Source organism: Triticum urartu, chromosome 7A (genome assembly GCF_056163025.1).
Source record: "Triticum urartu cultivar PI428250 chromosome 7A, HENAU_Tu73, whole genome shotgun sequence".
Taxonomy (NCBI): Eukaryota; Viridiplantae; Streptophyta; class Magnoliopsida; order Poales; family Poaceae; genus Triticum; species Triticum urartu.
Window position 1 is genome coordinate 749920003 of NC_141879.1, and position 10582 is coordinate 749930584.

The 10582-nt window shown below is 50.1% G+C and overlaps 1 pseudogene; it reads left to right on the forward strand.

The window, feature by feature from the left end:
* Nucleotides 1-5782: 5782 nt before the first annotated feature.
* LOC147962783 (uncharacterized) lies at nucleotides 5783-6395 on the forward strand (annotated as a pseudogene).
* Nucleotides 6396-10582: the final 4187 nt, after the last annotated feature.

Here is a 10582-nt window from a genome sequence, read left to right on the forward strand (position 1 = left end):
CTGCCGGAGGACGTCACGGGGCAAAGCCGCGCGGCTGACGGCGGCGGCAGGGATCATTTCTCGTGTCTTCGGGCGGCTCTCGGGCACGGGCGGGGGTCACTTGTTGGCCGGCGCGTCGATCTGCGAGCGGGAACTGGTCCCAATGGCTTCCGGCTTCAGCGGCGGCGTCGTGGTGCTTCGCGTGCGGGCGCGGAGCTGCGAGTAGGTGGCTTTGGGCAGAGGCTTGGGGCTCGGGGCCTCGCGCACGTGGGGCGCGGCGATGCTCGCTGGCTCGGCGGCGGCGTCCCGTGGCTGGCGGCGCTGGTGTGGAGGCCTGGGCGCGCGCGGCTGGCCGGGTGACGCGCCGTGCGCGGCCGGTGCAGTCCCTGCTGCCCCGTGTTGCCCCAGATCTGGCAGGCGGCGGCGTTTCTCGTGCATCCCTCCCCTCGTTCCCGTCTGTGCGGTGCTGGTCCTAATGGCAAGATCTTGTTCTGGCTGGTCCAGCTTATACGCGGGGTGGGGGGGGGGGGGGGGGGGGTGGAGGGAGTCCTAGGATCCACGGCAACGGTGCTCTGCCCCGTTTTCGTCGTAAGTTGGGGGTGCTCTTCTCCCCTCTCGTGGCCTGCGACCGCGGCCGGAGGTGTGCCAGGGCTTGGATCTTGAGGTGATTTGGTCGTGTTTGGCTCCTGGAGAAATCCTTGCAAAAACTGTTGTTGATGCCGGTGACATCCTTGGGGGCGTTGCTGAGGAGTCCAGTTCACCCAAATCCCTCAAGAGTGTCTCCGGGCGTAAGCCCAAGATCTTGTTTTGCTAGATCGGACGACGGCAGCATCATATTCGTCGCTACCTTCATGGAGGCGTCGTCTTGGAGACCATGGCTGTTGATGGTAACCGACGGCTTGCGTGGGTGGCGGTTGTCGGTGGAGTGTGGTTGATGTTGATGGTGTTGCGGCCGGTTTGGGGGTCGACGGTGGATCTGTGCTCTTCTTCGGCGATGTTCGTGCTCAAGTTCTTCTTGGTGTGTCTCTGCTAGGCGGTGCCCTGTGATTTTGCCGGTGGCACACAGGTGCCGTGGCGTTGTCTCGGCCTCGCGTGTCCTATCGAATGTACCCCCGACACAGGTGGTGTTGTGGCGTTGTGCAGTCTCTGATGCGCGGTGCCTTTCGATTACGTCGATGATGCAGTGCCGTGGTTTGGTCTGCTTGGCGATGCCCCTCGACGACGCCGGTGACACACAGGTGGCGTGGCATCGTCTCGGCCTCGCGTCACCCTTCGAATGTGCCCCGTGATGCAGGTGGTGTCGCGGCGTTGTGCAGTCTCGGTTGCGTGGAGCTTTTCGATTACATCGACGGTGCAGTGCCTTGGTTTAGTCTCGGCTGGCCGATGCCGTTCGATTACACCGGCGGTGCTCTTTGTTGTGTTGTGTTGTGTTTTCCCTTCTTGTTCCCCCCTGCTGTGTGTGACGTCTTGTGTTTCGTCGGTGTGTTATGTTGTTTTATTTTATCTCTCCTCCCATGTATCCCCTGTAACTCTGGTTCACTTGAGCCCATCTTGCGAGGCTGCAAAGCCTTATAGGCAAATGAATACAATGCAGGTGGGGGAGTTATCTCCCTCTCCGATGAAAATTCAAAAAAAAAACCTCCAGCTAAAATCCTACCGCCACCAAAACGAAGAGAACTCGCCTAAGCTGCCTTTAGAGTTTTGACATGCACAAAACAATATCACGTCGGAAGGTGGTGGCCCAAAGAGCCACGCTAGTCTCAACACCGCCCAAACAAAAACCCAACAGCGAAATAAAACTATGGAACTAAGGGAAACAAAGAGACGAACAAACGGCGAAAAAAGGCAGGGCACACTCGTGGTGACTCCTGGCCACGGCTGTGACGGCCAGTGGCGATGCCTCGTGTGATAAGTAGCAACGGCAAATGAAGGGAGAGAGAAGGGGAGAAGGGGAATGTGGGGCAGCTGCCATGTTTGCCCACGGTCACAACGACCGACATCACGTCGTTGGGACCAGACTTGGCACCACAATAGCACCACCCATGGCCAACAACATCTAGCCGTTCCAGCCCTCGGAGGAGCCAACTTGGGGCCGCAGCTCCCACGCCGATAAACTCGGGCATATGAATAGCCGGGGCAGGGGAAGCAGGAGACTATCTGGCAATAGAGAGAGGAAGAAAGGGGATACAGATCACAACGACGAATGAATGGCTGGACGTGCCCCATTAAGTTGCGCACAGAAGCAGCGCCATCGACCGTTGTGCACCACACGATGTCGTATACCCGCCCATAACTAACGTGTGGACACACATATGGCGACGCAGTGACCAGCACAAAAGCAGCCGTGTTCGCACTGGTGCCATTGAGAAGCCACCCAGCGCCACAGCCACGACGCACTCCACCGGTGGCGGCAACACAACACAGTGCCAGGGGCGGAGCCAGAAAATTTAGCCAATGGGTTCATTCACGAATCATCGGGATTCACATGATTCAGTATGAATTTTTGGGTATGAATTAACTAAGTGTAATGTCCAAATTCACACCGCATTACAATAAAAGTATAGCACTAAAAAGGCAGCATAATCAATAAAAATATTTTATCGCTTACCACATATAGTCGTTACATTAAAAACTGAAAGCACAATACATACTGGTTGGATGAATTTAAATAGAACAGTACCAACATAACTTCACAGCTTCATGTACAACTTCTCACATTCCTGAAAAAATTGAAAATATAAATTACTTTGACAAGTTCAAAATAAGTTTCATCTGTCAAAGTTAGTTGGTGGCCACAAAGGTCCATTGGTTAAATATCTTTGTCTATCTCGCCTTGCTTCTTAGAATTTCTTGTGTGGTCTGAAATTTTCTGCTGATCAACACACATATCATAAGACAGATCATCTAACTTAACTTTTATCTGCATAAATGCTTTGAAAGCCTAGTTGCGTCAACAACAATTTGATGTACCTTGCTTACATCTAGGAATCGCCTGGAAGTGGTTGCACCATTTTCTGAATCCGGTGATCTATTTTGCTTTGATGATATTCTCCTAATGCCTAGATCAATCAAGGTCGATGATATTTTTTTAAAGAAATTAGGGCAATGGGCGTTATCACGCTAGGCTAGATTGGACATGCGTAAGAGGAAGATTTGATGATTGATCTCATATGGCTTGAATTTGGATTGGGATGTGCCCCTGCGCGCGGGCTTGCCATGGCGACCGAGCGATGTGGATATCACGGCTGGGAGTTGCCGAGTTGGGAGGCACTTAAGTCGATTTAGGTGGAGCCAGGGAGCGTACATCTCTGAGATTGGGAAGCGATCAGTCGAGTCAATCCGGGCTACTCGTGTGGGCTTTTAGTCGGGCCAGTTACGGTAAAGCATTTTAAATGGACCAAAAGGCTTCTCGCTTGGGTTTTGTAGTTTTGATGGGTGCAGCCTTGATATTTTACTGGGTTCATACCCAAAAACTACAAACGTACTGTACATGGCAGGGAAATTCGTTGGGTTCAACTGAACCCAACGGCTGTACTCTAGCTCCGCCCCTGCACAGTGCCCCCAGGCCACCACCACGCTACAACCCACAACGAAGCACTTGGGCCCCATCGCCAGCGTAACGAGAGCTCAAACGGTAGCCACCGAAGTGGGTGGGGCCGAAGGGCAGCCTACCCGCATGACACATGTGTGACACTCTAACTATCTCTACTATTAAAGAAGAGTTGGTTTCGTCGCCTACCCTCCTTCGGTCCTTCCTAGTTTTTTTCTCCCCACGTTCCCCTTCCTCTTTGGTTTCCTGTTGGGTTTTTTGGTGACCCCAACCGATGCCACACAAAATAAAAACCAACTTAAATATAGTAACATGGAATAATCTAAACTAAACCGATACTTCCGAAAACCACATCTTGCATTAACTCAATTAAATTAAATCAATCTTACCAAAATCTGAATTAAATCAAAACATTCCTTGCCTTCCCCTACCCATACTCAAATCAAATTAAATGTTACCAAAATCTAGAATTTGGTGGATGTAAGGTATATATCGAACAAGATTGATGCTGAACCACTAGAATATGTATACCCCCGTTGCAACTCATGGGCTGCTTGCTACTAATGTATAATGGTTCACCCGCAGTATCACACCCGGTCCACGTGTCGGCCGATGAGTGCACCTGGTGACCCCAGAATTAATGAGAAGAATATAGGCATACATCCTTTTATATAGTACTTATTACAATCTATATTTATTCGTGTATAGAAGCCTATAGGTCTTTCACACATCTGGACATAGATGTAAAGTTTGTATTGAAGTACTAACATCTTGGGAGCAGCTACTAAATCTCGTCAAAACTTGGAATCAAAAGCCGGCAAAAATGGTGATGCAGACATGAACATGTATTCCTAAGCGAAAACAACAAAAGACAACGATTGCACAGCAGACTAGTTAGTTAATGTGACTCGGATTAATAAACAATCCAATGTACAGGCACATACCCTGGACTAGCCACACGGAAGCTTCGAGAAAAGAACAAAAGCAGACATGGCACAGCAGACTAGTTTATGTGACAGAGATTAAACAATCCAAAATATGGGCGCATACCTTAAGACAGTTAGACCAGCCAGACGGAAGCTTCAGTTAACCTCAGGCTTGTGTTTGCAACGAGTTGTGGCCTGTGAAACCCGCGTTGTTGGTAGACATGACATGCTTACAAGTATACCATTGTTAGATCTATTCCTTTCTTGTAGGAGAGAAGGCGTAAAGAAGCACTAGATCTCTGACGATAGTATTGTCCTTTGGATTGGTACATTTCCTGCAAGGAGAGCAAATAGCAAAGAGAGATGCTTTTCTTGCATACAGCATCCAATCATTATTCATCAAAAGTGAAGAGTGGCAGTAGAATTGTTACAAGGGAGATGCATATGTGTGGTGGAGCCGAGTGGTTGCTTTGAGCTGGCTCTGTGCCGGTAGATGCGTACAACTTGTCCTAATTCCTATTCCTAAATGATGCTTCTTAGCGCTTAATAACAGATATGGCCTCTCCCAAAACTTTTTTGCAGACACCGTCCGACTTTGGCTGTCGGCAAGGTTGCACCTTCTCAAAGAAGATTGTCACGACATCTTCGGTGGCGTGTCTTCAGGTTGGCGCCACTGCTTAGGGATATCATTTTGTCAATATAGAAACGCGATGTGAGCTAGCTACGGTCGCTCCAGGCCATGTGAGGAGTACGTTTGGTTCAGTACGTACGTAGTTTAGGAGTCGCAACAAATGTACTTTCTATCCTATCCATCAATAGAATGATATGCAATTTGCGTATTCACGGAAAAAATATCGATAACGCTTCGATCCAGAGTGGTCATCTTGGACCCGGCACCTGCTTCTGCAGTTCTTCTCAACGGCAGTGATCCATTCGTGGTCGCTACTCACTCCGAAGGAGGCCAGGGAGCATGTAGTTACTGGATCTTTCCGCTGGGAGATGGTAGCTCAAGATATCTTCAATCGGTTTGGATGGCGGTCATGTAATAGGATAGGCAATTAGTTTACCTATCTATTTTTAGCCAGCCGGTTGTGGCGTCTTTTCGTGGCTAGTTTGTGTTTCTAGCCCTTTTTGGCTCTGTGTGAGCTTTCTTTGCTTTTTTTTTTACTTTTGAAGACCTTGGAACCATGTTGGCACTGCTTTATTTGGTTAATAAGATGGCCGTATGCATCACTCTGATGCAGAGGCCGGGGAGTCCCCCTTTTCGAAAAAAAAACGAAGACCGAACGAGGGTTTTGATTGAAATCCATCAATCAAAGGTACATGCATGCCCAAGTCGTTCCTCCTCCTCCAAGAAAGAAAGCTAGGGTTTTTGCCTCTCGCCGGCGCCGCCGCAGGTCCGCCTCGTCTCCGGTGGCCCTAGGACCATGGAGGCGCGGTGGATCCTGCCAAGGGCCGGCGGGAGGGCTCCGTTTTCAGTCGTTTTTTCCTGTCTTATTAGGGTTTGTGTCCTGCTCAGGAAGGCGAGACGGTGGCGGCTCCCTGAAGATGGAATAAAGGTCTCCCCGCCTAGCCCCCGTTTCGGCGGTGCATCTAGCATCGTTGGTGGGCGTGTGGAGGTGTGTCTCCGGCAGATTTATCTTTGGTTGATTTGCTCGGATCTCGTCGTTGTTCTTCTACGTTCGTGTGTCTTCGGGTTGAATCCTTCCAACCTACGTTATTCTTCATCGGCGGCGGTTGCTGTTCTGGTGCGCTGGTCCTATGGGGCCTTAGCACGACGACTTCCCGACTGTCTACTACAACAAGTTGTGCCCGACTTCGGTGATGGAGGGGTGATGACGGCGGCGCGTCTTCGGCTCGCTTCAGTGCTTGTAGTCGTCGCTAGGTGGTCTACGGATCTGGATGTAATTTTATTTCTGGTGTTCGTTGTACTGCTATGATTGAAGATGAATTGATTGGAAGTTTTTTTCGCTAAAAAAAGGGTACATGCATGCATGTATGCATGGTGTGCTTGGTTTCTGCTTGGACGGTGGCGGAGCATCTTGATTTAAGTAGGTTTAGTCATGTGGGCATCCGACACAACATTAAGTTGTAAAATTGACATGAAGTAGATATAATACGTACGGATGGAGTACTTGCTATATTAAACATGCATGCATGTGCATCAGACCCAATCAATCTCAAACACATTACTGCTCACTCCAATTCGGCTTCCTCCATATAATAAGAGCATCTACAGTACATCCGGACGACCGGAAACCTCCATATACTCCCGAGCGGCCGCTCGGTCAGCGACCGGTCAAAAAAACCCGATCCGCACAGGATCCTCATATCGGCCCTATACGCTCAGACTGACCGGCACCCCTTATATCCAGACCAAATCTGATGCGGATATGGAGAGGCCTAGGCGCGTCAATCACGTTCGATCCGGCCCACGCTGGACCACCCCCGACCCCAAACCTTAGCCGCTCCATTCCGGTGATCTCCAGCCTTCTCCGGCATGGCGGGCAGCGGATCTGAGTCCTCGGTCACCCGATTTGTGGACTGCAATCTTGTCCCATGCGGGACCGAGGAGGAGATGGCCGTCCGCATTGTGCTTCGCCGCTCCCAGGAGGAGACCGCTCGGACTCCATCCGGCCAAGAATTCATTGCGTCCACCCAAATGGCGCTTGGATCCGGCGAGAGGCGTGTCGCCGCTGCCTCGCCGGAGGCGGTGTGGTCCGTCTGGTGCCCCAACACCGTGGCGGTAGCGCAACCCCTTTGTTGGCGCGCCGAGTCGGCGGTACACGCCCGCACCGCGACGGAGGCTAATATGGTGCGCCGTGCCCGCCGTGCGAGGGTGAGGGCGCGCGAGGCCGCAGCAGCCCTCGCGGCAAAGGCCGGCGAGGCGGAGTCGCATGCCGCGGCGCCGACCGGCAACTCCTGGCGCCGCAACCGCGTCATGATGTACGTGTCAGGCTCCGACCACGACACTTCGACCGGCGACGTGCAGGGCACGGGCTCTGACGAGAAAGAGTAGGCACTACTAGGAAAAGGCCTACTAATGGCGCACTTGTTTTGGCTACTAATGGCGCACTACAGGTGCGCCATTAGTACCACGCCACTAGAATATTTTAGTAATGGCGGCGCACCACAGGTGCGCCATTAGTATCCCACAGGTGCGCCATTAGTATCTGGTATATACTAATGGCGCACCGCATGGAATTGCGCCATTAGTAACAATTTTTTTAACTTTTTTTGTCGTTTTTTCTTAATCCCAGGTCACTATTTCACATATGAGATATCCAACACATATATATATACAACAAGCATCCATATAACAATCATATCCAACACACAAGTTTCATCATATATACATACATAGCCAACACATAGTTCCATCGTTACATATTACAAAAGTTTCACATTGTTCATCCAACACCGTTATCCAACAATTCACAAAAGTTTCACATTGGTACAAAATAAAAACACAAATGGAAAAGAAGCACTCCATCCATGCAAGCTTCCGTGAATTAAATCAAATCTGCAAAATGATAAACAAGAAGTTAGAAGAAGAAGAAGAAGAAGAGAAGAAGAAGAAGAAGAAGAAGAAGACTAGAAGAATACTAGAAGAAGAAGAACACTAGAAGAATACTAGAAGAAGAATAAGAAGAAGAATAAGAAGAATAAGAAGAAGACTATAAGCTTATTATGTAAACTTTATCATTTTGTGCTAACATAAGTAATTTTGGAGCTAACCTATAGGAAACTAAGCATATAAGCTCTAAGTTAGCATATTAGAGCCAACTTAGGTAAAATGAAGCTAACCTATGTCATTTTGGAAAAGAAGAAGAATAAGAAAATGACTATAAGCTTATTATGTAAACTTGATCATTTTGTGCTAACATAAGTTATTTTGGAGCTAACCTATAGGAAACTAAGCATATAAGCTCTAAGTTAGTATATTAGAGCCAACTTAGGTAAAATGAAGCTAACATATGTCATTTTGGAAAATAAGAAGAATAAGAAGAAGACTATAAGCTTAGTATGTAAACTTGATCATTTTGTGCTAACATAAGTAATTTTGGAGCTAACCTATAGGAAACTAAGCATATTAGAGATAACATAGGTAACTAAGTATATATATATATATATCATTTTGAAGATCTGACATACCTGACATAGTTCAGTTCTCATTGTTCTACTCCTTCTCCTTCCTCAGCCTGATGCGCCAAGAGCGGCGAGGCGGTGGAGGCAGCTGTGGTATGTAGTCTTCTATCACAATTATCGTGGTCATGTCACCCAGCTGTGGGATCGCCGGCACCACCACCGGTGCGTGGTCATTGTCAGGCACCACCACCATCGCGAGGCCACCTTCAGGCAGGACGGGCACGACCATCGTTAGGTCATCCTCACCCACCACCATCTCTTGCCCATGGTCAGCCACCACCATTTCTTGCCCATGGTCAGCCACCACCATCTCTTGCCCTTGGTCAGCCACCACCAGCGCTAGGTCATCCTAAGCCTGATGCCCATCGTCATCCTGCAACTCCTCATCCCCACTCTCTCCTCTTCTCCCCCACTCCAGTCCGGATCATCCTTCTTGTTGTCTTTGCTGCTGCCAGAATCGCTGCTGCTTTCGCTAAAGCCAGAATCGTTGTTGCTTTTGCTACAGCCATAATCGTTGCTGCTTTGGCTGTAGCTAGTGTCGCTGCTGCTGCTCCCATTGCCTGTCCAAATGCAACAATGACCGTTAACAATCGATGTGAGACAAAGCCAAATGTAGAGGAATAAGAAGAGGCAGAACGCACTGGCATCTTCGTGGTCAGTGTAGCGCATGCGACACATAGTCGCGTTGAAAACCTTCACGATGAGCATTGTGGCGTCATCGTCATACCTAAAGAGAAGAAATTACCCGGTCCGCAGGTCGTAGGCACTGTAGAACTTCTCCCAGCCATGGCACAGGTACATGTGGCCCTCCTCGATCACCAACTCCACGTCCCACAGCCTGCGAACCCCGCTGCCGGCCTGTCGGAGCTTCACATTATCTGGCGGATCTTCACCCGGCATGTTCATAAAAGTGTCAGGCAGCCTCTGCAATTTGGGACAAGGAGTGATGTAGGAAACAACAGAGTTATCATAATGAGATCGGTGAAGGAGAGATCTCTCATTTTATATACCTGCCTCGTGGCTGATACTGAAGTCCCAAGCATGATACTGAAGAACTCGAAAGCATCCAACTCGTACTCCGGTGAGGCAGAGCGTCGGTGGCTGCTTCCCCCCATCTCTGATATGCAGCAGAATAGACCAATTAGTACCCTTACAACATTATCATACTGTTGGGGAACGTAGCAGAAATTTAAAATTTTCTACGCAACACCAAGATCAATCTATGGAGTAATCTAGCAACGAAGGAAGGAGAGTGCATCTACATACCCTTGTAGATTGCTAAGAAGAAGCGTTCAAGTGAACGGGCTTGATGGAGTTGTACTCGTCGTGATCCAAATCACCGATGATCCTAGTGCCGAACGGACGGCACCTCCGCGTTCAACACACATGCAGCCCGGTGACGTCTCCCACGCCTTGATCCAGCAAGGGGGGAAGCAGAAGTTGGGAAAGACTCCGTCCAGCAGCAGCACGACGGCGTGGTGGTGGTGGAGGAGCGCGGAACTCTAGCAGGGCTTCGCCAAGCACTACGAGAGACGAGGAGGGAGAGAGGTAGGGCTGCGCCTTGGGAGAGTTCATCTCGTGTCTTGGGCAGCCCCAAAACCTCCACTATATATAGGGGCAGGGGGAGGGGAAGGCGCCCTAGGGTTTCCCCTAGGGGGGGCGGGGGCCAGGGCAGATGGGATCTCCCCCTTGGGTGACTTAGCCCCCAAGCCAGGAGGTGGGAACCCTAGGTGGGGTGCCCCAAACCCCCTGGTCACGTGGAAATTGGTGAGGGGGGCGCACAGCCCCTTAGTGGGCTGGTTTGCCCCCTTCCCTTGGCCCATGAAGCCCCCCAACACTTGCCGGGCCTCCCGAAACACCTTTCCGTCATGCTGGTCATCACCCGGTACCTCCGGAACACTCCCGGACTCCAAAACCCTTCGTCCAATATATCAATCTTTACCTCCGGACCATTCCGGAACTCCTCGTAACATCCAGG